Source organism: Girardinichthys multiradiatus, chromosome 23 (genome assembly GCF_021462225.1).
Source record: "Girardinichthys multiradiatus isolate DD_20200921_A chromosome 23, DD_fGirMul_XY1, whole genome shotgun sequence".
NCBI lineage: Eukaryota > Metazoa > Chordata > Actinopteri > Cyprinodontiformes > Goodeidae > Girardinichthys > Girardinichthys multiradiatus.
Genome location: NC_061815.1, coordinates 40325678 through 40353360, shown reverse-complemented (window position 1 = coordinate 40353360; position 27683 = coordinate 40325678). Strand labels below are relative to the sequence as shown.

Below are 27683 nucleotides of genomic sequence, written 5' to 3'. Positions count from 1 at the left end.
TGGGAGGAAGCCAGAGTACCTGGTGAGAAGCCATGCATGCACGGGGAGAACATGCAAACTCCATGCAGAAAGACCCCCAGCAGGGAATTGAACCAAGGACCTTCTTGCTGCAAGGCAACAGTGCTACCAACTGCACCACAGTGCAGCCCTGAATAATAAAATATTCAACAGAATTTAAACAAAAGATCCTTTATTGTCCAAGTGGGAAATGTGTCCTGCACAATGCGGAACAATCAATATACACAGACAAAATAAAACATGCAAAAAATCAATTACTAAATCAACCGTACACAAAAATGTTGTTCATTTAATCAGTAATATCTCGATGGCAGATTTAATGAATAAATCCTATAGATATTGGTATCTGAAATGTCTGGTCTGAAACTCAATGAAGAAGTATGTTTTACTGTTTTGTTCTTTGTTCTGAGCAAAAAACTCTTCCTTTAGTCTAACCTTACTTCCACACACTAATGCAAACCCTGAAAATCGGTGAGCCTTTTTTGTCTTATGAAACCTTTTTAATGCAAATATAGTGCCTTTGCAAGCTCAGCATTTACAGTTAGTCAAACCAAATTACCCTCACAGAAACAGAGTGCTAGCACAGGTCTGTTTATTCATCAACAAAAAGGGAGCATCATTTGCATAACTTTTACTTGCTTCTATTTATTCAGATGAATGGTGAAGAGTTTTAATTCGTAAGGCAAAAAACCCCAAAAAACTGCAGTCTAAAGTTATCTAAAAAGGTGCATAAAATACAAAAAAGACACGTAATTTCCTGTTTCAGTTCAGTTACCTAAAGTATTTCTTGATGCTGATTGCAAGAATAATGGGAGAGAATTTGTTTTTAACTTTCTTCAAAATTTACACACATTTCAATATGATTTGATAGACTTGCTTTTTAATCATTATGACTTGGGTCAAACATTTCTTTGGCTCATTTCTGCTGACAGAACTGCTGTAACCAACTCAGGTTTGATGGCAACCTTTTTTCACAAGCATCCTTTCAGTTCTGCCCACAAATTGTCTATGGGGCTGAAATCAGGGCTTTGTTAAGACCCCTCCAAGACATTGACTTTGTTGTTTTTAAGCCATTTTGTAACTAAGATGGGTGTATACTAAGGGTCATTGTCTATATTAAGACCTATTTGTGCCCAAGCTTTAACTTTCTGGCTAATGTCTTGAGATGTTGCTTTAGTATCTTTTCATGAAGGTTTTATCTCATGATGCCATCTACTTTGTGAAGTGCACCAGTCCCTCCTGCAGTCCCTCCTGTGAGCATTATGCTATTGGGGATAACATGAAGCAAACACTTGTGTACTTCACAGCTTGGATGGTGTTCTCAGACTTGCAATCTTTCTTTATTATTGTAGCCATCCATCCATCCATTTTCTATACCTGCTCCTTCCATACTGGCTCACAGGGAGCTGATGTCTATCTCTAGCTGTCTACGGGCGAGAGGCGGGGTACACCCTGGACAGGTCGGTTATTGTAGCCAAGCACTTCCATTTTAAACTGCCAACAGTACAGGTCTTCAAAAATGACCGGTCAGTGCCCCGGTGTGCATTTTCATACTGTCCTCTGGACTTTTATGCTACTTTTGGAATAATGTTTTCTTCCTCATTGAGAGGACTTTTTGCCCATGTCAGAACACGACTTGTTTCGCTGTGGATAATAGCCTCAGCCAGTGCCTTCACGAGGCACTTTTGTTCTGGGGTTAATTCAGAAATCCAGACCAAAAGTCTGGGGTTGATTTGCACATTTTACAACAGAAAAACGCTCATCTCTGGGACACAGAACTCACTTGAGTAGGTCTACAATTCTCTTCCTCATATCTTGGTGCTTTTCTTATTATTTTCCCTTGATGTCACTTAAGGAAGCAGTTTGTTGGGGATGTTGCCCTAAAATATATCTACAGGTGTTCTCCCATTTCAATCAAGCATTGTGCATTAACCAGAAGTTCCCAAAATCCATGGGTCTGAGCTTTTAGAAATTGTTTAAAAGCAAAGTAATTGTACTGTATGTACATTTCAGAATTTTAAAAAAGCAATAGAAAAATCTCTAAAACATTCACTTCCTTGTTATTCTGGCATTTTAGCAAATATAAATAATTTTTGTTATCCTATCTGGGATAAAACAGGAAACATGATTTCATGTCAGACACTGAGGAAAAAAAGTTTGTTTTTTTATACAGTGTATGTAAATACGTGGTTTCAACTGTACCTATACTGTAATTACGCTTATAATCCACATACAGTTTAAAACCTAAGTTTGTAAAAATGGCTGCTGAAAAGAACCTTGAACTATATTTTTTCTGTTACTCATTAATAATTTAGGTCTCACTGAGAAAGTTATGAATCAGATAAAGTTCCCTTGGAGGAATTACACAAACACGGAGGAGAAGGGAGGGAGGGAGGTAGAAAGAGAGAGAATGGCCTCAGGTCTACATATGTCAGATAATCCCACCTCATGCGTCTGAGCAACACTCTTGACTAGGGTGCAGTGATAGTAAGGTGATTTACAACTTGTTCCTCTGGCTGGTTTTATTACATTACATGGACTATATATTTTTAACAGACCTGGAAAAAACCTTCAAGAGTAGCGTGATAAGAAAGGGAACCACTATGATTTGCACAAATGGTTCATCCTATTGGACTTGAGTAAATCCTTGCTTTGCTTGTGAAAGTGCAGTAATGTGGAGTTTGTCAGGATTAAGCCTGCACTCCTGTGTTTGCAAATTCATCCATGGAGTTGATGCATTATGTATGTGTTTGCCTATAGTCTATGTGTTTAGTATTGGAGGGCGTGGCAAAGGGCTCAAGAGGTTAACGATCAACATGGGGGTATGGGGGTAGGAGGGGGTGAGTGGGGCAGTAAGGAGCCCTGGATGAGCCAGAAACCCGAGCTCCAGTCTGTTAAGACAGGGATGGAAACACGTGAGACTCTGGCACATGGTGGCTTGAGTTACCTTTTCTTGCTCTGAACTTTCAGCACTGGTGGCAAAACCTCCCCACCCATTATGACTCCTGTATTGCTCCACCTGCCTCCATTCTCTGCTACTAGAATAGCTAGCCCCTTATATTTAATTTCATGCAGTTCATATCCTATATGTTAATGTTTCACTGTGGTTCGTGACTAATTAACTCTGGATTGTTTATTTTTTCATGTTTGTATGTTTGCTGTCTGTCTCTCCAGACAAAAGACTGGCTGGGCCCCTGTGATCAGATCTCCATCAATCCACAAGTCTGCAGGTAAACTCCTTCAACCAACCAGCCAGGCAAACCAGACTTTCAGGTCTTCCACCCACACTCATTGGACTGCTGTCCTTTCACCTGTGCAAATACGAAAGCGGGAGAACGATATAGCAAGGCAGGGAGGGTGGGGAGGAGTGAAATGGAAAGATATCCCAGTCTTTGGTTGCAGGGTGGGGCGCAGAAAAGAATACAGCACAGCTGAGCAAACCTCCACCGCCATAGGACTTCACCTGTGTGCTCTCCACTTTTCTTCTGACTGTTTTCTCTCTTAATCCATTCTTTCTTTTCATAACTGGCCCGACAGCAATAGAGAGCAAAGGCTTTCTTTTATAGTTGCTGAATAGAGATTTCCTTTGAGGTTATGGAGATGATACACTCCGTAATGCCACTTTTATGTCGTGGTCACAATGGACAGTGATTTACTTTCTCCCTCAGGGGACACATCCTCTCTTCAAAAGTGTTTCCGTGTAGGTGTAGGAATTAGCTGGATATTATAAAGGAAATCCTTTTATCTACCAGTATCCGTGGAGTCTCAACTGAATTTAAAATGCAACCCACAATGGCTATCATTGTAAATAAATCAAATTTAGGACCAACAAGTCCAGCTGGTAAGGAGCCTAGATGGTGGCATGCTAAACTGAATACATTTATTCATTCTTTACTATTCTTTCAAATGTATTCTAATCTCCTCAGGTTCTGTGGTTAATTTTGTGTTGTCCAGCACTACATTTATCTACAAGCAGTAGCTGCAGAGCATCTCCAGTATTTGTGAAATACAGTGCCAGTAAAAGGTTTTTACACCTACCATGGAAAGTCAGATAAATTAAAAGCTTTAATATTTTATTTGAAACATTCTTTCTTCAAAGTGAAATGATCCCACACGAAACAACATGAATTGGGTGAACACGTGTGAAATTTACTGGGGAGTTTCCTGAAATCACACAGGGTCAGAATTATACATTCAATCTCCATAATATTCATGTCTCCCAGCACGTTGCAGAGGACCTAGACACTTTTTGCAGACATTACCAAGCTTCTGGTATCATTTTGGTTAGATATTTGATGACCACTCTTGCATTAAGAAATGGTAGAGTATATTCAGATTGTTTTTTTTTTTTTTCCTGAAATAGGCCTTGCTTTCATTCGTGGTCCAATGTTCGAAATGAGAAGTGGTTCTAAAATGCTTAAAATAGTAAAATAATTTATAAAAAAAGTTGGTATAATTTTGTCCCGATGAAGGCCTCCATTTTTATTTCTCAATCCACTTTGAGCAACTACGTAAGATTGCCATGGCTGAGACAATCATGGAGAATACTGTAGACTCGACAGCTGTCCAACAGTGTCACTGACACCTTATACAAGGAGGGTAAAGCCAAGAGGTCATTGCTAAAGAGTCGGGCTGTTCACAGACTTCTGTATGCATGTATATTAAGAGGAAGTTGAGTGGAAGAAAAAGTGTGGCAGTAAGAGGTGCACAAGCAACAAGAAAGTTTGTACAACTTTATTAAGGTAGGCTGATTCAAAAGTTTAGAAAAGATTTACAAGGTTTGGTCTGAAGCTGGAGTTAGAGCTTCAAGAGCTACTACACACAGATGGATCCAGGACATGGGCTATAAATGGCACATAAACCAGGGACAATGTCAGCAGAGTCTTAACTGGACTGAGGAAAAATGGACTAAACTGGTGCTCTGTGGTCCAAAGTCCTGTTTCCAATCCAAGTAAAGTCTGGCGGATAAGCGGAAAGTCACAAAATCCAGGTTATTTAAGGTCCACTGGGAAGTTTCCACACCCAGTGATGATTTGGTGTACCATGTCATCTGCCGATGTTGGTCCACCGTGTTTTCTCAAGTCCAAAGTCATCATTTTAGAGCACTTCATGACTCCTTCTGCTGACATGCTTTAGAAGATGCTGATTTTAAATTTCCAACAGGACATGGTACCTGCCTATGCAGCCAAAAGTACCAACATCTGCTTTAATAACTGTGAAATCACTGTGCTTGAGTGGAATTTAGGGATTTCATGAGAACTAAGCCATAATCATTAAACTTAACAGGAATAGCCACTTGAAATATTGCACCTTGTGTGATAAATCTATTTGTTTTACTTTTTCAATTGAATTGCTAAAATAAAAACCAAAATTAATACATTTCTGCCCATGATGAATGTATGCAAACCATTAATTGAGCAAATTTAATTTGCTTAATCAGATTCTGACAACAGTTTCCTTTATTGTGAGCATTTTAATGATGAATTAAAAAATTAATGAAGAAAATATCATATTACAGCCACAGAAGATGATTTTGTGCTCTGTACTTAATTCTCCAAAAACCCTTTTTTGGCTATATCTTAACTGCAGCAGAAAGGAAACATTCACAGTTTATATATTCCCTTGCTTAAATAAGGGATCTAAGTACTTCCTATTCCAATGATGTTTAATAAACTGACACCCAAACCAACTAAACCTCAGGAAGCTCAAATGAAAATAAAGTCAAATTGTGTGGACAGCTGGAGGAGAGACAAACTACATGAGAACCGCAAATAGGCTTTAAACGCATTCCTAGAATGCGTGACTACTGAAATACAATGAATTCATCAGCCGCGATGCGCCTGGCTGACATGGCGAGTCAAAAACAAGTATGCCCCACATGCCTGCTGCCTGCTCTGTGGTGGAAGATATGTACAGATACCAATCTGAACTCAAAACATGAAGGGGAGAACATAATAAAAGTGTAACAAGTGGAAACTATGGCCACCCAGCAAGATGCAAACAACAAGTAAAGAAGATGCACAAAGGTTTAACTGGAGATTATAGTTTGTGTACCCTGATTACATGAAATTAAAACATGTTTTTTGCTTTGCTGATTAGCTCTTTTAATGGTTGCAGAGTAAATCCAGAGACCCTGTTAGGTTGCTTAAACAGTGTTAGGAGCTTATAATGATGGTGAGGAATAAGTGAAGCTTGTCACATGAAGGCAGGTAGACTCACACCTATTTGCTTTCTGCCTCTTTAGTTTTTTCCCCTCTCTTCTCTGCAGGTTTGGGCCTGAAAGACGTGCCAGACCTGCTGCCAAAGCCTTGGCCTCCACCTCACCCTGCAGACATGGCTGTACACACACGCATATATGCAAGCATTCACTGACACTTATATATATGTACAACTTGGGATAAACGTGAATCTATTATTGGTGTTTTCTGATTGCAAAAAACACTGAACTCACTTGTACCTCCTTGGAAATATGCGATCATATTTTGATATTCTTACCATTTCTGCAGTCAGTTTATCTCTGATAATGGGACTGTCATACCACATGTGCACACTTAGTCACGATCAGAGCCACATTCACAAGGTCCCTCTCTAGAGTCAACCGTAAACATACAAATTTGAGTTGTCGGTTGTCTGTCAGGCATGCCCTAGTTTTAAAAAGGTAAACACACCTACACACATTCTCCCATGCTTGGTCACACCCACTGCAGCACAGGCCACACAGTGGGTCGGCCCTCATAGCCGAGGACACTCAGCTCGACTATAAGGGAGAATAATTAGTCAGGTGAAGTAAATCTCGACACCTAAAACTTGCCATCTCTCTTTGAAGTTGTTTTCACCGCTGCCCGTACACTTAATGCTACAGCACCGACTGATAATTGCATGCTCTGAGCTAGTCTTGTAATTGCGTAGCACATACCTGTCCAGGGCGTTATCCCATCTACTGAACATTGGGCCCCTCTACTAGATGGGTAAAACGATGCATTTACCTTTTCTATATCAGATGTTATTTTTATGCAACTCATTCTGCTGTGCATGTGTCCCATAGATGTAAAGGTTAGCTCATATCCAGATGTTTATTTTTTCTCAAATCAAAACCCTAAATGTCAAGGAGCTAGTTCTTAAATGCTTAAAATAACACTTAGACATGAGATCAGAGCATCAAAGGTTAAGTGATGACGGTTTTGAGTTGTCAGTTGCCATGTGAATCAGTAGAGATTTTAATCCTGCGATTATTTTCATGGCATCTGCATGAGTCAGGCCGCGTGCATGTGTTTGGCCAACAATGTCGCCTTTAAGGAGGGCATAGTGCAGCTAGAAGGCATCTAAACATCACACAAAAATTATCATGGCTGTGTGATATAAGCTAATTTCATCATTTTGAGGAAATGGATGAAAAGGAGAAATATTTAGGTCTTTATGTAAAAAAAAACTGGAAGAGAGTGAGAGAAAGTGGGAGCAAACAAAGGCTGAAAAGGAGATTAAGCTGCCTAGTATTTACCTGGCTGTTCTGCAGAGAAGCAAATTGGAATGAGGAGTGGCTACAGAAGGTTGTCACACAAGGTCTGTCAAAAAACAAAACAAAACAAAACACAGAATTAAACCTATGCTAGCAAATTTAACCATATTACTGATTAAACACAGCAGATTATAAGATACCTGCATGGCAGAAATGCAAGTCCATTTTATTTTTCCTATGTGTCACACAAGTAGTTATTGTTTGCTTTGCTAATTTTTTCAAACACTAAGCCTTTAATTCAACCCTTGCATGCCTGATGAAAAATTGTGTAAATGCATTTATATTATGGATAACTACTCCTGCTTTAGTGTATTATTGCATCTAAGTTGTTTCTGACCATATAAAATTTGCACATTTTTAGAGTTTAGGCAAGGCAAGTTTATTTGCATTTCACATTTCAGCAACAAGACAATTCAAAGTGCTTTACACAATGAACGCATAAGAAAAGTACTGAAGCCCTAAAAGGCAAGTAAAAACAAAAAAAGAATTATAGAATAATTTTTTTAGTCTGGCTAAATTACTTTTTTCTCAATACCTTAAAGGTTAGCTGCAAGTAAAATAAATTTTAGTAGCTTTTTTAAATGTTTGGTCTTGCAACACCTTGCTCCGCCAGTAGAGGCACTAGAGTGAATCCACCAGCCTTCACTAACAGCTTTATTGTTCAAATAGATAGTCAAATGGCTGGTTCCCAATAACCAATGTCTCATGTTCTAAATGAGATTCTCGTAAAGCAAAATAAAATACAGTAAAAGCAGGTAAATAGTGTATTTGTTGGCCATGCAATGTTGTTATAATACCAAGTTTGTATATTCATGTGCGACGTTGAATTAACTAAAGCATTGATCAAGGATATCTGTAGGACAAATTCCAACCGCCCACCATGACTGCTCTTTATTGGGACCAAGACTCTATTTTGCTAATTGGCTGAAAACCTGCTGTCAGTACATGCTTACCATACCTTCACACAGTAAATTAGAAAGGGATATGATAAATCACTAGGCAAAAATTAAAATATGATCCCTTTAATGATTTATATATGTATGTATTTATTTAATTATATTTTTCTATTTAATATATTAATGACAACAGCTGAATAAGAACTCATTGGGAGAAGTAAACTATTTTTTTTTACCTCAGTTAACAGAGTAGGAAAAACATTCTCGCTTAATTTTTCTAAGTTTAATTTTTTTTGTCTAAAGCCCGGAAAGGCAACTAATAAAAAATATTGTGTCTCATTGTGTACTTTTTAAATTCCCCTTCTGTTCATAAAAGGGGTGGCACAGCCAGCTAGGTGAATGTGAGTCCATTAAGTTATATTATGTTTAAAAATCTATAAGTCTGGTTATAAAAGATGTTTTGGGAAGTTTTTGATAAGAAATATGACCTTTAAATGCCATATATTGATTCAGTCCAAAATGAGCCTGCTTTTAGATTCACTGTGGCGGTTTCAGAGACCTAAAGGCCTACATCAGACGCCGGCTTCAGCGGGAGTTGGCTGTTCAAGTAAGTTCAAGTAAGACTCAAACCAGTCATGTGCTGTACCAGAAACACCGACCCGGTTCTCTAGTCTCTCCAGTAATATACCATGATCAATAGCGTTGAATGCTGTGCTGAGGTCCAATAATACCAGCATTGTTGTTCTTCAACTGTCTGCATTTATTTGGATGCCATTGAACAACTTGACAAGGGCAGTTTTGGTACTGTGGTGAGCATGGAAACCTGACTGGAAGACGTCAAAGTGGCTGGTTATTGTTAAGAAGGTATTTAAGTCCTTTAAGTTATGAGGGGGCCTTCCATGAATCACACTAATCTGTCAAACACATCCTAGAGATGCTTAGTTGGGATTAAATGAGATTTGAGAAAACTGGAAGCCAAGTCAACACCCCTCAAAAAATATTTTGCTCCTCAAACCATTCCTGAACTATTTTTGCTTTGTGGTGGAGTACATCATCCTGCTGAAAGAGTTCACAGTCATCAGGGAATACAGTTTCTATGGGAAGATGCACATTGTCTGCATCAATGCTTAGGTAGGCAGTGAAAATTTGCCCAAAGCAACACACCGCGTCCTGGTCCCATCTATATGATGCAAAAGAAAAGGTGATTCTTTAGACTGGCCTGCTTTCTTCCATTGCTCTGTGGTCTAGTTCTGATGCTTAGGTGTCTGTTGTTGGTGCTTTCAGCGTTAAGCATTGCTCTCAATCTGCATCTAATTAGCCATGGCTGTCTATGACCGTGTCAACAGTTCGCCACAGGTTCTTCCACTTTTAAAATCTCACTGACCTCTGCAGACTGGGAAGTCCCCATTAGAGCATTTGGGACTTGTCAAACTCACTCAAATCCTTATGTTTACCAATTTTGTCTCATTCTAATACATCACCTTTGAGGACAAAATGTTAACGTGCTCCCATATATATTTCACCTACTAACAGGTGAAGAAATCAACTGTTTTTCGCTTCTCCTGTCAATTAGTCATATTATCATGCCTGAACAGACAAAGACTACCTGAGTAAAAACAAACAAGCCTAATAAGTAGCTGTGCCATTCTTGGTAGTGAGTGTTTGCGATGTGTTTAAGTGTCTTTCAGTGTTAGCAATACCTGGCAATGAGTCTTTTAAATCACTGTGGAAGATTTTTAGCCCACACTTTTAAGGACACGCTTGAGCTTTTCAAACAGATTTAAGTCTGGGCTTTGAATAGGACACTCCAAAAACTCAATTTTGTTGGTTTTTTTTAGCCATTCAAAGATGTACTTGCTGGTGTGCTTTAGATCCTTGGCGTGTTGCATAACCCAAGAGAGCTTGAGGTTCAGGTTACAAACGGATGGTCTGACTTTCTGTTAGCAGGATAATTGGTTTCATCAGTAATAACAAGTTTTCCAGGTACAGAAGCATCAAAGTAGCCCCAGACCATCAGACAACCATCACCATGTTTCACTGTTGATAAGGTTCCTTTCTGAAGTGCTGTGTTAAGTTTCAAACCAGATGCAACAGTAACCAGATCAGTCATCGGTCCACAGAATATTCTCCCAAAAGTCATTCTCAAGGGGTCATCAAGATGTTGTTCAGCAAAAGTGAAATACGTTTGTGAAATAAGATTGTGTTCTTTTTGCTCAGTAATGGATTTTTCTTGGGATCTCCTTTGTGACAACTATTTTAAGTTGTCAGACAGGTTTTGTTTAAGGTAGCTCTTGATTCTTCAGGTTAGACAGTATTCAGGCTTCGTTACAGCTTGAACCCAAAAGTGTGGCTATTTGCAATTAATTCTTGGAGGTCGTACAAGCACAATTTAAACTTAGGCACAGGTATGGATAGCTTTCCCCCGCCCTCGTAGTAAATTATCATTTGAAAACTGCATTTTGTATTTATTAAGATTATCTTTGACTTTGACATTCTAGTTACAAACTGGAAAGAAAGTAGGACTTGTTCATTGTTGTTCCATGTAACCAGGTGTTCTGCTATTAACAATACCAGCCAATAATACCACATTTATCTCCATATTATTAATTCAAACAGTAAAGAAAATGCTCAGAAATAGAGATTGTACCGAGTGTGCCACCGCTTTAGTGTAATGCAAACCTTTATTGGTGCATATACAAAGTTTTCCCACCAAACATTGATATATTAGTGCCCGGAGTAGCCAAACTGGTTACTGAACTGTGGATCTTCAACTTTCCATGTTTAAGATGCACATGTTCCATAGGCAACAACTTCATTTTACTGCACATGTGTCCATCAGGCCAGATGTTGCTCTCTATCAGTGTGACATCTGGATATTTGAAGTTACAGAGTGACGCTGAATATAGAACATACTTACATATTAGGTTTAAATAGACCACTGACAGGTTATGACAAACTGAAAAGACAACATCTGACTATAAGTTGGATTTGTGTTCTACGTGCCCAATAAAAGGTCTTCCATTAGCTGTGAGGCATTGTCGTGTTGTTATCTTGGTTAGGAAGCAGCTGCTGGTGTTACTAATACCTGCAGGACCTGTGGCTCTGTCAGGGTGACAGTATCGGGGATTTAAACCCTGTAAATCTTCAGGAAACCTCCTTCCTTCCCTCTAATTCCTCATTACCTCATGTAAGGCAATGGTTAGAAGGCCTGCAGGGCTGCTCCGGTGGGGAAAAGCGGTTTTACTCACCATGTGTGTTAACTGTGGTTAGAGCAGGACCACAGGGAGAGCCTTGCAGTCGCCCACCGCTTCAGGCAAGGTGTGTGACCGCCGACCACAAGTGTGTTTCACCATATGCAGCTTTCATCCTTGATTATGTGTGTATGTGTATGTGTGTGGTTTCGTGCTGCAGGTAAGAGATGGCAGCAGGAACCTAAAATAGAAAAAATTCAAACCTGAGGGGTTAAAAACCTCTAATCTGTCTCCTCTGCTTCTCTGAGTCAGATGGGTGACAGCTCAGTATTTCAGGACAAGTGTTATATCTCATCTGCTCTGTCAGTAAATGTTTACAGACTCATCCTTTTAGCCTGCATCAGTGTAATCTAACACCCAGCTTCTCTACAGTCATCTGTTTGACTACCTGGCTGCCCTAAGGCTTAACCTGTGTCTTTAAACAAACCTATAAAATCACTGTTGGTTCCCAACACTGTTCAAACTTGACTTTTTTTTCTCAGATTGGAGCCTGCAGGGGAATCCTTGGATCCCTTTCTGCTTGATAGCTCCCACTAGTGGTAGCAAAGCAGTACTGTCACAGAGAATGATGATTAAGGAGTATGTGCTCGGTTTGTCATTAAAAGTATTAAGGTCAGGTGATAGGATGTGTTTAATAGAATTAATTTGTACGTTAACTCTCAAAAATTTCTAATAAGAAAACATGGGATTTATCTTGTTTAAGTTATTATTTATTTTCTTTTGCTTTTTCTATTTTTAAATGCCTCTCCTCTTTGAGAGTGCAGGTTTTGTGGATCACTCAACAGTTTGTGTGACCCACTTTACTGTACTGTTTCTCCTGAAACAGTGTTTACAGATAATGGAGTAATTACCTGTAAAAGATAGCACTCCTGTAGTTCTACCCAGCAGTAATTTTCTCATTTGAATCCCCTGAGGATGAGATATTTTACTTTGGAACAAAAAAAATACAACAGTCTCACTTGATGTGAGTGAGCTACTGTTCTGCATAACCACCTTCGTACTGCCTCTAAATGGGCCTCGTCGGCAGTGAAATCACAGGAAACAAGACAGAGTCTAAAGGAAATCATTTGCCAACTCTGACTAGATGACGGTTGCTCATTCAAAATTGCACAAAATCGCAGGATAATAATTTGACGTTCCTTTGTGGGTTTCAGAATCCCACGGTGAATGGAAAGTTGTAACAGGCACTTTGTGTGTACCCTAGTAGCCTCAACCACAATGGCATTTGAAAGACAAACAGCAGTGCGTGCTGCTGGTCTGAGCGCCACAGAGGTGAAAGTGTTCATTCTTTCTGACATACGGCAGCCAAAGTTCAGCATAATGCCCGTGTCATTACAGTGTGAAGGAACCTTTGTAAGACAGACCTGTCCCGTCCCTCCATGCCTTAGAGTGTTTAAATCTGCTCATCCTCTTTCTTTCCTTTCAGCTGCTCTGTGTAATACTGTTTGAATAAACATTGCTCTGTATTGTGCAATCAATGTCGGTGCTTTTTTTGTAACACAGTCTGGGATATCAGGTTTTTTATGCAATTAAATGAGATATTGAATTAATTTGTAAGTAGATACAAGATAGAAATACGGAAAACAACCATTGTCCCAAAATGTGTGAAAACAGTCAGTCTTAAACTGTTTTGTAAGTAAATAAAAGTAACTATTCACTCATATATCAAATAGTGAGCATTGCATCGACCTAATAAACAGTGCTTTCAGTGAGGATTCAAAAGATCCATTACACATGATCCAAGTTTAAAAAAATATGTAAAGTAAAATCAAGGATGTATAATCCATGCTTTCAGTTTTCTGCTCAGGCTGTGATTGAGCTTTCTTTTTGTAACGCAGAGGATATTTTTGTGCTTCATCCTGGTGGAATCAGACAGGTATTTTCATCATTTACTCTTTCGTCAGAAGGAATTATTAGAACCACTGGCTCTAAATGTTTTACAGCCAGTGTAAGATATTGTTATTGGACAGAATTCACACTGATCAACCTTTTCTTCAAGAAAATTCGGTGTATCCATAGTGGGAGAATAATTAAACATATTTTGCAAATGTTTTTACAAATAATAAGTGTGGTGTGTGTTTATTTTTAACCCTGAGAAACAATACATTTGGAGAACCATGTTTTGCCCAAATTATAGCTTCAAGTCTTTTTTTCATGTCTGAAACAGCTTTGCACATCCAGAGACTAAAAGTTTTGCCCATTCTTCTTTGCAAATTTAAATTTTAAATTTAAATCATAAATTGGTTTAGGCCTGGACTTTGACTGGACCATATGAATTTGCTTTTATCTAAACCATTCCATTGCAGCTTTGTTTCAGGTTGTAGTCCTGCTGGAAGGTGAACTTCCATCCCTGTTTCAAGTCTTTTCTGCCCTCTAACAGGTTTTAGCCCAGGATTGCCCTGAATTTAGCTCCAACCAAATTCCCATCAGTTCTAATCAGCTTCCCTTTCTCTGCTGAAAAAAAGCATCCCCCACTGTATCCAACCCACTGCCACCAGCATGTTTCACTGTGGCCATGTTGTGCATAGTTAGAGCTCTGCTTAATCTAACCAGAGCACTTTCTTTCACTTGTTTGCTTTCTTTGTACCTGGGAGTTAGTAAGTCGCGCCTTCAGTTGGTACAAAACGCTGCTACATGATTTTTAAATGGAACACGGAGAGAACATCATACTCCCGTTTTATACTCTGCACTGGTTGCCTGTCCTTTTTAAAGTTCATGTTAAAACTCTTTTATTTGTTTTTAAGTCTTTAAATGGTCTTGCCCCTCCCAACTCTCTGAGCTTCTGCACCTGTTTCCAAAAATGTGAAAACATCTCATTTGTAACTGCAGATCTCTGTCTTTTCCCACCTCTGACATTGGAGATCACTACTGTTAAAATCTCGGCTTCCTCATGGTCTCTAAACTTTCATGTGACCAGATTTCTGTTCCTCTTTTTGCAATTGATTTTTGGTTAGAAATTTACCAGCTCCAAACTTTGTCTTAGTTCAGAAAGAAGTAGTAAATGCTGGGATATTCGGTTACGGATGCATTTCCATTTGATTGTCCTAAAGGAGGGCGAGTAGAAGTAAGCGATATGAGTTGAGGGGATCATATTAATGTAACTAACACACACCTTAATCCCACAGGACTTCCTTCCCATTCCCATTAAAAGCCACACCCAGGATGACAGGTAACACGAGAGCACCTTTCACAGGGTCAGATTGGAAGAGGTGGGAAAAACAGGTGAGGTTACTCTCTGATTATATTCCGCAGTATATATCTGGTTTCTCTGGTTCATTTGCATGTTTTTTTTCAAATCTTTCATTTTCACTTTAAGACACACTTAAACTTCCACAAATGAAAGATACATTTTGAATGCAGAAAGTGTCTCAGGCATGCCCCATGAGTCACTGTTTTTTCCGTATCAGTATTTGCCCGAGGTCTGGGGCCTCAAAGGGACAGTAATATGCTCTGATGTAATGTGCTAGATAGGGATCTTTTGTGGCTGCGTTATAAATTGTAGCATAATGTGAGTGAGTGCGCGGAAAGACGCATTGAAGCTGGGGTTGGCGTGGAGCGGAGGGGTGGGATGGGTGGATCAAGCAGTGTCACTGGAATCCACAGTGTTGTGAGAGCTCCATACCTTTCAGCTTCATTAAACCAATTTCACGCCGAGGTGAGCTAAGAGAGGAAGCTCTGAATCTCAGCGCCTGCAACAATGGTGCATTGAAGGGATGAGGCGAAAGTAAATTAGGTACCACTTCACAGACGGCAAATTAAAATCTGAAAGTTGGATAGGAAAAGTTGAGGGTAGATGATTATGTCTTTATTGTGGTCTCTCTCCTCAATCTAGAAAGCCCTCCTTTCCTTTTAGCCACCACCTTTGCCCCCACCCCACAAACCCTGCAACCTTTTAAGAAAAAATAATGATCTATTTCTTGTCTGGTAATTGGTTTCTATGTTGCTCCCACTCAAAGGCCGGATCTTAAATACCAAGCTGCTCATGACCCTCCTTTCAGCCACTTCATTTGCTTTAGCTTATCAGTAAGATTTCGTATCCTGGAAAATCATATAAATGAAACATTAATGCCAGCTTATTTCGGTGTGATCATTGACCTCCACTACGCATTGACCCACTTTATCGAGTTTGGTGCTTTGTATTTGTCAGATATAACGGCTTTAATGCTGACTGTGAGGAAATCATAATTGGTTAGATTTTATCATAAAGATTCTTTTTTTTTATTGTGCAACTGAAGTTTCACAGCATTTCAGTATTTAAAAAAAAGAAAAATAGTGAGCATTGCATCATCTCAACCTAATAAACAGTACTTTCACTGAGGATTAAAAACATGAGCCAAGATTAACAAACAATGTTAAGTAAAATCCAGGATGTATAATCCAAGGTTTCAGTTTTCTGCTCAGGCTATGATTGAGATTTCGTTTTGAAATGCAGAGGATATGTTTTTTCTTCATCCTGGTGGAATCAGACTGGAAAGGGGTTTTTCACAGTATTTCAGTATTGTTTGAAAAAAAAAAAAAAAAAGTATGTTGGGAGTATGATTATTGATTGGATAATCTTGATCAATAATTATAATTACAAATCATAATCTGACAAAATCAATTTCTTAACCATAAATCCTCATTTACGAATCGAGACCAGAGAGGTTTCTGGTGTTGTAATTGTGGCTCGACGCCTCTGACAATTACAACCGTTAAATACTCCGTAATAGTTAATAACTATTGCCGGAGATGTCACTGTTTAATCGACCGTTTCTGCCGAAACGTGTGGAACTTGAACCTTATTTTGACTGACACATCACTTTTTGCACACAATGAAACACCAAACGCTCTCTCTTTATCTATGTGAATATTTATTAATTTTCACCTACTCAACATGCAAAATTCTACATACACAGGGGTAAACACATCTAAATAAACCAAAATCAACAAAACGGTAGTGGGTATGTATAGAGTCAACCAGCAGTTTATGGCACAACAGAGGAAAGGAGAAGATATGAAAAGGGGGGTGTGGTGATGACTGGTGGGGGTTTGGAGCGCAGCTTAGAGTGTCTTTTATGATCTTCTGATCATAAAACTTCCCCCCTTTACTCCTGAAACAAAGGATTGATAACTTTTGGCGGCAAGCTAGCACAGTGAGATTGAAGACAAAGGTAAAATGGAGAATTTTACCATGAGGTCGTTTTAACAGTCCAGTTTTGCAACGCACCTGCGTTCAGATAGTAAACACAGACAGCTCTGGGGAACACGGCGGATCCCGATATTACATAACACATCAAAGTTTCAACAAGCAAGGTTACATGCACATATTATTCAGAACACGTGAGATCCTAACCAGCGATTCTGATCGCTTCTACAACCTCTGACCCTGCCCAGGACTTGAATAAAGAAATTTAAAAAAAAGAAATGGATTTTACTTGTGTCGTCTTCTTCCTGAGCGAGGGAATTCGAGCGAGGAAACGTGGGGTTAAGTTAATGTGCGTCCACAATTAACTTCAGGGGAACGGTCAGTCTTTGTCCTTTGGTCTTCTTGACAAAAAGGAAAAATATGATCTGACCATCAAAGTCGACTTGAAAATGAAACACGGTAGCGGTTCGTCTCTCCGAAACTCCGTGTCTCCAGTTACGTGTTAACTCACGTCTTCGATCGGCAAAAGTGAAATCTCTGGCCTTCCTAGTCCAAAAACTTCAGTTATGAATAGTTCGTTGTCCAACGAGAGAGAATGAATGAAACTCTGGACAGAGTTCTTCTCTTAAAGTGACGCTCTTCGATCCCTGGATGTGGGGTTCCAGCTGAAGGCAGTGTTTCAAACATGAGCGCCTCCTATATAGCATCCTGTGACGTCAGACTGGGGACGCCCAGTCATATCAGTCGCAATGCTTGATGGGATATGTAGGAGCGGGCTGTCCTGGGTACAAAATGGCCGATGCCATTGGAGGGGCACAGTGACGTCCAACAACGGGCAGATAATCCAATACTCAGCAAACAAGTGGTCCAACATTCCCCCCTAGGTTCAAAGGGTGAGATGAATCGCAGTCTTTGAAGCTACTGGGACCATTCTGTCCTTTGCTGAGCAATCAGCAAAGGACAAAACCTACGACTGGGCAGGATAGAGGTTAGCCTGGGCAGGACTAACTCTGACTAAACTCATCCCTTTCTACATTGTTCAATGAGACAAATACAGGACAATACATTCACATTATCATTACATTCTTTGGTCATCAGCTTTGGTAATCCTGAGACAAAGTGAAACAATAACAGATATCGTACATATATATGCATATATAAGAATTAAAGGAACAAACAAAATCATGGTTCATAGCTTATTCATCCAACTTCTATTAGGCACTGGACCCTGGCTGTGTCGTTGGCAAAGGTGGTGCTATGAACCGTGAGGGAATGAATGTGAGGGAATCAATCCTGACCTGTAAACGCTTAACCTGCTGGTATGCGGTGTGTAATCTAAAACGAATGGTTAAAACAGGTTTAGGCTTAAACCATTGGCTCTTCCGGATGATGATGGGTTTTAATAGGACTCCTGTCTCTAAACTATCTAGATGTGGAAAGAGGGAGAAAAGAATAAACGAATTGCAGTATTTAGGCTATAAGCCAGGTGTGTTTGTGGAGGTTGCAAGGTGTCTGTCGTGGTGGACTTAGGATTTCTCTACTAAGTTCAGCAGAACTAGGTCAATGGGTATCTGTGCCTCGGTGGGACTGTCTATAGATGAACCAACCTCCTTTACCACGATTTTGCATGAAATCTCGGGCAGCATGGGTGTGTCCATTACATCATTCTTAAACACTTTTGTGAGGTCTGCTGTGCATACAGTGTTATGGAAAATTATCGTGTCAACTTACAGCTTAAGACTGTGTCCTAGGAGGTAGTTATATGTTTAACTGTTTCTGTTGAAGAAAGTTGTTAGTGATTAGTGCATGTTAGTGTGAGTTAATGAAACATGCACCTATTTAACTAGTCCTACGCACTGGCCTCTCCTTTCCCGGACATTGAGACAAGCTCTGTTCTTGGGGAGGAGAGTTTGATGTAGGACTTCATCTGGTTCAGCTAAAGAGCAGCAGCTGGGATGATGGTGTCAACCTTTTCTGACAAGCATCCAACCCACTTGATGAAGCTGCATGTCGCAGTTAGGAGGAATTTGTTACCTCCTGTTAACCCCCCTTCGCTGAAGCGGAGGTTTACTGGTTGGCTGGGATGGCTGAAACTGGCGGCAGGTTAAACATCCTTTGATGTAGACCTGGGTGTCGTGAGACCTTGGAGGCCAGTGCGCCATCTGCTGGAGGGTGTGGAGTGTGGCTTTGTAGCTCCTATGGCACCTAACAGGAGAGTAATGGGCGTCGGATAACGTGACCCCCCTTTGGTCTGTTGGAACAATGTCCACAGCATGGGAGAGCTGTTTGATGCCAATCTGCACACTGGCTGTCTTGAGGAGAGGGCGGAGTCCGTCTACTAAAAGGAGTGTGAGGCTGTGTTGTGCCTCAGTTACAAAGGGGTCTTTTTGGCACAAACGGTCATACAGCTCTCTAATGGTTGATGGATGTCCCAGCCAGAATGCTAGTAGCACTTCTGGTATGAACATGGTTTCCAGGTGTACATCTTCCACCACTTTGGGGTTGTAAGTGTCCACACCTGGGTTCTTTAAAGAGCCAAGCAATGCATGACCGCCTCTGGCAGGAGTTTCCTGGATGGCTGGGTGCAGCTGTGTCTCGGAGGTGCACATGACCGGCTCTGATGAGGGCCTGAGAGGTCCTTCGGGCTCCTCTAAGCTGCTGACCTGATTGGTCACAACGACTCGTTCGCTGCGTGCACCCCGTGGGTTTTGCACCTCCGCCTGGACCCAGAGTTGGTCCTGGTGGCCGTCAATGAGTGGGGCCAGCCTGTCCAGCAGGTCCTGGCCACCAAGACAAAGGTCTTTGTTTAATGTGCACCTATAGATGGGGTGCACCAGAGCCGTGTCTTCGGGTGTAATGTCCAGCTCCACCCAATTAGTGATGCATGATCGGTTTTGGGTGCAGCTGGTGATACTTACATCACGAAATTCAGCCTGAAGTGGTTTACTGAGGGAGAGCATGGCTCTACTCGCCTCCTCAAACGAGACCGAGAACCACAGGCTGATCTCTGATCCTGTTTTAAAATGGAACCTCAGTTTGACCTGTCCCCCTATACTAGTGAGATAGTATAGGTGACCTATATGTTCATTATGGTTCAGTTTACCTAAGAACCTTGGAGCAATGATTTGTGGTGTTTCTCCTGGAGACGTCCCAAGGGGTTCTTGGAGTTTCCCAGGTTTGTCTCCCCATCCGATCAGGTAGACTCTGATGACTGTGGAGACTGGGTCCACGCCTAGTCATGCTGACGGGAAGTTTGGGTCTGGTTTAACTAGGTCCGCTTCCTGTTTCAAGGGTTGTGGGGGCATGGTGGCCTGACGCACTGCTTCCATCACCATCTTACGCAGGGCCTCCTGCATCTCTTTCCCCATAATCCCTTCTGCGTGTGGGTTCCACCCTCTTCCATCAGGTTTACCTTTAGGCTTCACGTGATGGTCAGGTCGTCTGTTTGACCGGAAATGGTCTGGCAACTTTGACTGTGGTTGGTATTCAGTACCACCCCCCCAGTCCAGCTGACCAAACCTATGTTGTTCCCTGAACCTGTTCTTCGCATAGGTTCTGGTTGAAGGCCTTTCCTGACCTTCTAATGCATGGCTGGTTCTTTCAGTCTGGGCCTGTAAAACCCTAGCTTCGCTCTCCGATCCCTTGGTCGGGCGAGCACGTGTTTCCCACGCCATCTGAGCATATTTGCGGATCTCTTGCATGCTCATGGCCTTGGTCCTGCAATACATAGTAACTTCGTATCGCACACTTTCATGAAGGTTGTGGAGGAACAGGGATTTAAAAGCATGTTCCTCCTCAATGCCTGGCGCATTGCGTCCTTGGAAGTAAACGGCTCTCAAGCGCCGGTAATACTCCCTGGGTGCTTCGCTTTTCTTTTGCTGGATCGCGAAAGCACCAAGTGTGGCTGAGGCCCGGTCCGTGTACACAGAATATTCCTCCCTTAAAGCTTCGCAAAGGGTTGAATAACGGTCTCGGACTGCGGGTGTCAGGCTCTCCATGAAAACATGGACGCTCCTGGACGTTGTCTTCCAGATGAGCTTCAGTTTCTCCCGTGCTGATGGGCAGTACAAATCTAGAAGACAGCGTTCCACTTCCCTAAGGTAATCATCAATGTTTGATTCTGCCTTATTAGGGTCGAAACGCTCTATGTCTTTAGCAAGGGACTCAAGCTGGCGGGTGCGCAATCCACTTTCAGGGATTGGTCCCGGCCCATCTGAGTAATCATCGGAGAGTTCACTCCGGTTGCACTCAGAGGGTATCGGTGCATCACGCCTCATCCTCGGAGGAGGCAGTGGAGGCTGCTCCCGGTATAACTGTGGGCCCTGTGCTTCCCGGACTCGGGTCCTGGGCAGCGGTTGAGGGCGGTAGGAGCTACCTGAATCCCAGGGGCGGCACTCCTGTCGCCGTGGCGGAGGTGAGGGATCGTAGAGGACCGTACTGCGAGTCACGTTTGACGGCTGCTCGCATCTGAACCGTGAACTATTTACACCTGCTGGGTCCCCAGCTAGGTACCGTTCATGGCTGCTGATTGCAGTGGGGCGGGGCACCGCACCACTGAACCTATTCTGACTACTTATCCCCGTTCTTATCTCGGTGGATGTCTGGGGAACCCCATGAGCCTGGAAAGGTAATCTCTGGAGAGCAGCTTCTACATCCTCCAGATCTGACCTGCAAGTTCTCTCAGGGTTTCGCAGGTGTGGCTCACCTCTCAAGGTTTCAACCTGTGAGGTGGGTTTCGGTTCGTCCCTCCATTCTTCCAGGGGGGGCGGAGTGGCATGGCTACCCTCTATTGCTTCTAATCTATTTCCCACTTCTGTTATTTCCCCTCGAAGGACATCCACCGTCTGCAACGTATCATTCAGCTCGAACTGCAGTTTAACGCGCTGGTCAACTTCCAACATTAACCTTCGCTGATACAACAGAGTGAGCTGTCCTAACACATCTGAGACCCGTCTGTCTTTCGGTGGGTTTCTAATGACTTGGAGCAACTCCTGAATCCTGGCTTCACATTGCTCAATGCCATAATCATTGAGGCCTTTACGCTCCTCGGGGGACAGCAGAATCAATGACCCTATCACCTCTTGTGCCTGCATTCCTATGGGGTCCTCCACCATACACACATCTCCAGCTGCAGTCTGGGATGTTCCCTCCATCTTTGGCCCAAAATGCACAATGCAAACACACAAACTGTTTATTTATGAACCACCACTAAAGAAATTAGCACCAATTCAACAGGCTAAGCTATTCAGTGATTAGGGATTGCTAAACTTAATTAGCTGCACACAACAGGCTAAGCTGTTCAGTCATTAAGGATTGCTAAACTTAATTAGCTGCACACAACAGGCTAAGCTGTTCAGTGATTAGGGATTGCTAAACTTAATTAGCTGCACACAACAGGCTAAGCTGTTCAGTGATTAAGGATTGCTAAACTTAATTAGCTGCACACAACAGGCTAAGCTGTTCAGTGATTAAGGATTGCTAAACTTAATTAGCTGCACACAACAGGCTAAGCTGTTCAGTGATTAAGGATTGCTAAACTTAATTAGCTGCACACAACAGGCTAAGCTATTCAGCTAGCTGTCTGATTCATACCTGTCTCGTCCAGGTGTATGGGTTTGCTTAAAATGGGCACACAGGTTTGACCGTTCAAACTGTGGCTTACCCAAGTCTATGCTTTAATGGGGTTAATCAAGCAAACATGCAAAAAAAAAAAAAAGAAAAAGGAAAGAATTTTTTTTTTGAAATAACCCAGAAACCAAGTTCAAAATAAAATTTTAAAAATGGGAAACGAAACTAAACATTCAATGCTGTTCTTAGCTTCAAATAAATGTTAGTGTTCTCTAATATGAATCACCTACCTTCCTGTTAAACAACTAAGTTAGTTTTATGAGTCAGGTCAAAACATGCTTCACACACTAAAAAAACCCAGCAAAAATGCTTAAAATTTTTCAAAAGTGGTAATGAATGATCTCTAACTTCAACTTTCAACTTTAAGTTATGCCCTTTTGATCATAGGTGATGGAATAATCTGCCTGTGTTAATGAATTGAGTGATTTAAAAAAAAAAATCAACATAGGAAATGCAATTCGCACTAGTGACCACCAGATGGTACTGAGTGCAGGTCTGCGGTTTGGGAAATCCAGCTGCAATCTGTAATCTATTAAATGGCCACCAGATGTAGGTGTTGTTCTCTAACTGACTGGGAGAATGTTGGTCACAACTGTAATTACGCTCAGTGGCCACTGGGGCAGGTCTGCTGCTTATCAGCGCAGGTTTTTACAGCTGCAGCAGCAGGCTGGCGACTGGAAATTAACTTTAACTTTTCCACAAGTTAAACCAACTTTCACCTTGCATCCACAACAAACACCTCTGAAAGCTAATGTTATCCTTTGCAGTAGAACTGAGCACAACCTAATCGAAATCCCCTAATTCACAAACGTTCTGTGCGAAACTCAAGTCTCCCAATAACGTCTTGTTAACGGAGATCACAACTGTTCGTTCATTCTGTGCAACAGTGATTTGATGTCTGTCTTTTTAAGGCCCACCCAGGGACGCCATATGTTGGGAGTATGATTATTGATTGGATAATCTTGATCAATAATTATAATTACAAATCATAATCTGACAAAATCAATTTCTTAACCATAAATCCTCATTTACGAATCGAGACCAGAGAGGTTTCTGGTGTTGTAATTGTGGCTCGACGCCTCTGACAATTACAACCGTTAAATACTCCGTAATAGTTAATAACTATTGCCGGAGATGTCACTGTTTAATCGACCGTTTCTGCCGAAACGTGTGGAACTTGAACCTTATTTTGACTGACACATCACTTTTTGCACACAATGAAACACCAAACGCTCTCTCTTTATCTATGTGAATATTTATTAATTTTCACCTACTCAACATGCAAAATTCTACATACACAGGGGTAAACACATCTAAATAAACCAAAATCAACAAAACGGTAGTGGGTATGTATTGAGTCAACCAGCAGTTTATGGCACAACAGAGGAAAGGAGAAGATATGAAAAGGGGGGTGTGGTGATGACTGGTGGGGGTTTGGAGCGCAGCTTAGAGTGTCTTTTATGATCTTCTGATCATAAAACTTCCCCCCTTTACTCCTGAAACAAAGGATTGATAACTTTTGGCGGCAAGCTAGCACAGTGAGATTGAAGACAAAGGTAAAATGGAGAATTTTACCATGAGGTCATTTTAACAGTCCAGTTTTGCAACGCACCTGCGTTCAGATAGTAAACATAGACAGCTCTGGGGAACACGGCGGATCCCGATATTACATAACACATCAAAGTTTCAACAAGCAAGGTTACATGCACATATTATTCAGAACACGTGAGATCCTAACCAGCGATTCTGATCGCTTCTACAACCTCTGACCCTGCCCAGGACTTGAATAAAGAAATAAAAAAAAAAGAAATCGATTTTACTTGTGTCGTCTTCTTCCTGAGCGAGGGAATTCGAGCGAGGAAACGTGGGGTTAAGTTAATGTGCGTCCACAATTAACTTCAGGGGAACGGTCAGTCTTTGTCCTTTGGTCTTCTTGACAAAAAGGAAAAATATGATCTGACCACCAAAGTCGACTTGAAAATGAAACACGGTAGCGGTTCGTCTCTCCGAAACTCCGTGTCTCCAGTTACGTGTTAACTCACGTCTTCGATCGGCAAAAGTGAAATCTCTGGCCTTCCTAGTCCAAAAACTTCAGTTATGAATAGTTCGTTGTCCAACGAGAGAGAATGAATGAAACTCTGGACAGAGTTCTTCTCTTAAAGTGACGCTCTTCGATCCCTGGATGTGGGGTTCCAGCTGAAGGCAGTGTTTCAAACATGAGCGCCTCCTATATAGCATCCTGTGACGTCAGACTGGGGACGCCCAGTCATATCAGTCGCAATGCTTGATGGGATATGTAGGAGCGGGCTGTCCTGGGTACAAAATGGCCGATGCCATTGGAGGGGCACAGTGACGTCCAACAACGGGCAGATAATCCAATACTCAGCAAACAAGTGGTCCAACAAGTAAAAAAAAATGTTACCTGCTCTTACATTGCTGAGTAATTCAGTTCTCAAAGTAACATAAACCATTTTAATTAAATGTTCGAACAAGAAAATATCCATCCATCCATTTTCTATACCTGCTTCTCCTGTACAGGGTCGTAGGGGAGCTGGTGCCTATCTCCCACAATCTACGGGCCAAAGGCGGGGAACACCCTGGACAGGTCACCAGTCCATCACAGGGCAACACACAGAACAAACAACCATGTACACATCTATTCACACCTTCCTGTGGGAGGAAGCCGTAGTACCCGGAGGGAACCCATGCATGCACGGGCAGAACTTGCAAACTCCATCCGGGAGTCGAACCCAGGACCTTCCTGCTGCAAGGTAACAGGGCTCCCAACTGTGTTACCATGCAGCCCTACAAGAAAATATAACAATGAAATAATAAACAATGAAAAATAATTATACACCTAACCCATCCGGTTAGGTCTAGGCATTGGAAACAATTCACTTGCACTCTAAAAACTGTTGGGTTAAAAATATCCCAGAAAATGTTCAGTTTAATAGGCTCTATGCTGAGGCAGTTGGAAACATTGTTGCCTTGCAGCAAGAGCGTTCAGTATTTGAATCCTCCTCTGGGATCTTTCTGAGTTTCCATGTTCTTCCTGTGCATTTGTGGGTTCTCTCCGGGTATTCAGACTTCCTCCCACACTTCATAAAAATATGACTCCAACATTGCTTCTTCAGTTATATTAGATTGAATTGTTCTGTCATGGACTGTCTTCTGAGTGGTGAGCTTTACTTGCTCATGAGAAATTCTCCTTGATTCCCCAAATTGAAATCGCTCTTCACACTTTCTGCTGCATATATGATTTTGACTGCTCATAAGGACTTTACACAAATTTAAATTCCTTTCAGAAATCTAAACCATCTTCTTGTAGTGTTGATAAGCTACGCTAACCTATGTTAATGTACATAAACCAATTGGTCTCATTATCTTTATCATAACTCATTGAAAGAGTTTCTGAAGGATTAATTGTTTACCTTTCCAATGAAAGATATTTTTCCTAAATTTGAAGCAGCACAGAGAATTTTTGGTATTAGGAAGATTAAGATTTATTTTACATCAAACAAGGATAATTAAACTTCAAATAATGATGAGGAGACCTACCAGGAAGTAGTAATTAATGTCATCAAGCATTATTCTTATTTTTTTTTCATTAGGTAAAAAGAAAACAAAGCTAACTAATATAAACTCTAAGCTAAGAAGTAAAGCTTTATAAATAAGAAACTAATCATTCTGAATATTATTTAAAATGATTAAAGATGTACTTTTGAATTGCTTCTCGGGAGTTTAAAGACAGGAGTTTCAAGTTTGTGAGTCACCTTTTATCTCTCAGCTTCTAACACCGGAACAGCTACAATGGAACAAAAAACTAGTGCCTACTTTCAACCAGAAATCGGGCTGATAGCTCACTTATTGAACAAACTGGGTGTGTGGCTCGTGTCTCTGAGTGTGGCTGAGCGGAAATCTTGGCCCAAGAGCTGATGTTCCAGCCGAAAGGTCACTCACACTGGAAAACTGTTGGTTCTTGTTCACTTCATTGGATTGCCAGATGGTTCCTCACTTTGTAACTTTGTAACTAGAAGATACTGAGAAAAAGTAAACCAAAATTCTTTGCAGGAACTTTACACCAACTTAGACAAACGCACCATAGCAAACAGAACAATTATTGCAACTGAATCTCAAAAAGCTGATCAGGCTTACTTGGTAGAGCAAAACATTCTTGCTGGTTCTGTATCATCTTTGTCTGTCTCAGCTACCTCAAGAGCTGTCATAGGGTGCAGATCAACCAATCAGAAGCAGGCTGTGGATAATGTGCAGGTTATCTCATGTCACACGCAGTCTGTAAAATTATTTTTCTTTTTTATCACATTCTTCAGACTAGAGAGAGACCAAGAATGCAATGAACTGTCACTAGAAAGAAAGCAACATCTCCTGGTTTTAAACATGTAATCATTCGATTAGACAAAGAGACACTTAATGTACCATTCAGAGTTTAATACACATTAACCATCCATCCATTCATTCTATACCAGGGGGGAGCTGTGGGGGGTGCCTTTCTCCAGTGGTTTATGGGCAAGAGGAGGGATACACCCTGGACAGGTCACCAGTCCATTGCTGGGCAACACCAATTCACACAGAACAAATCTCTGGAGTGAAAACTGACAGGAAAGGGCATCAAGCTTCTGATTTTCAGAGCCAGGTCTGTAAGAAATGCAGAGGTTAAATCGGGGGAAAAAAGAGACCAACGGGACTGACGTAAATTAAGCCGCTTAGCTGATTTTTATGATCCGTCCATACCAAAATAGGATGCACGGCATCCTCCAGCCAATGTCGCCCCTCCTCCAGCGCCAGTTTGATGGCTAGTAGTTATCTGCCCCCCACATCATAGTTTCGTTCAGCGTTTGTTAATCTGTGGGAGAAAAATGCACAAGGATGAAGCCGTTCATCAAGGTCAGAGTTCAAGAGAGTACCCGACCCGCTCCCATTTTTGAGGCATCTACTTCTAAAATTAACTGCTTGGCTGAGTTAGGGTGGATCAGAATGGCCGCTTGTGAGAATTTTTGCTTCAATAGATGAAAAGCTCGATTGGCCTCTGGATTCCACTTGAATTGAATCTTGGAAGAAGTTAATGCAGTTAGAGGAGCAGCAGTTTGGCTGTAGTTGTTAGGACTAGCGAGATAGAGGACCCCGGAATGCAGACTAGCAGGCAGCATGATGGTACACAATTTAACAAAATTTAATAAAAAACAAAAACTCACTCTCAGAAGAGGCAGGAACAAAACAATAAACGGACA

General features: G+C 41.3%; 1 long non-coding RNA gene across 3 annotated transcripts in view; it reads left to right on the top strand.

The window, feature by feature from the left end:
• The window catches only part of LOC124860457, an 81138-nt gene that overhangs the window by 42664 nt on the left and 10791 nt on the right, over positions 1-27683 (top strand). For all 3 annotated transcript variants that reach the window (XR_007036360.1, XR_007036361.1, XR_007036362.1), the window contains exons 2-3: positions 3193-3248; positions 6287-9037. This is a non-coding gene — a long non-coding RNA (uncharacterized LOC124860457). The remainder of the gene's footprint in view (positions 1-3192; positions 3249-6286; positions 9038-27683) is intronic.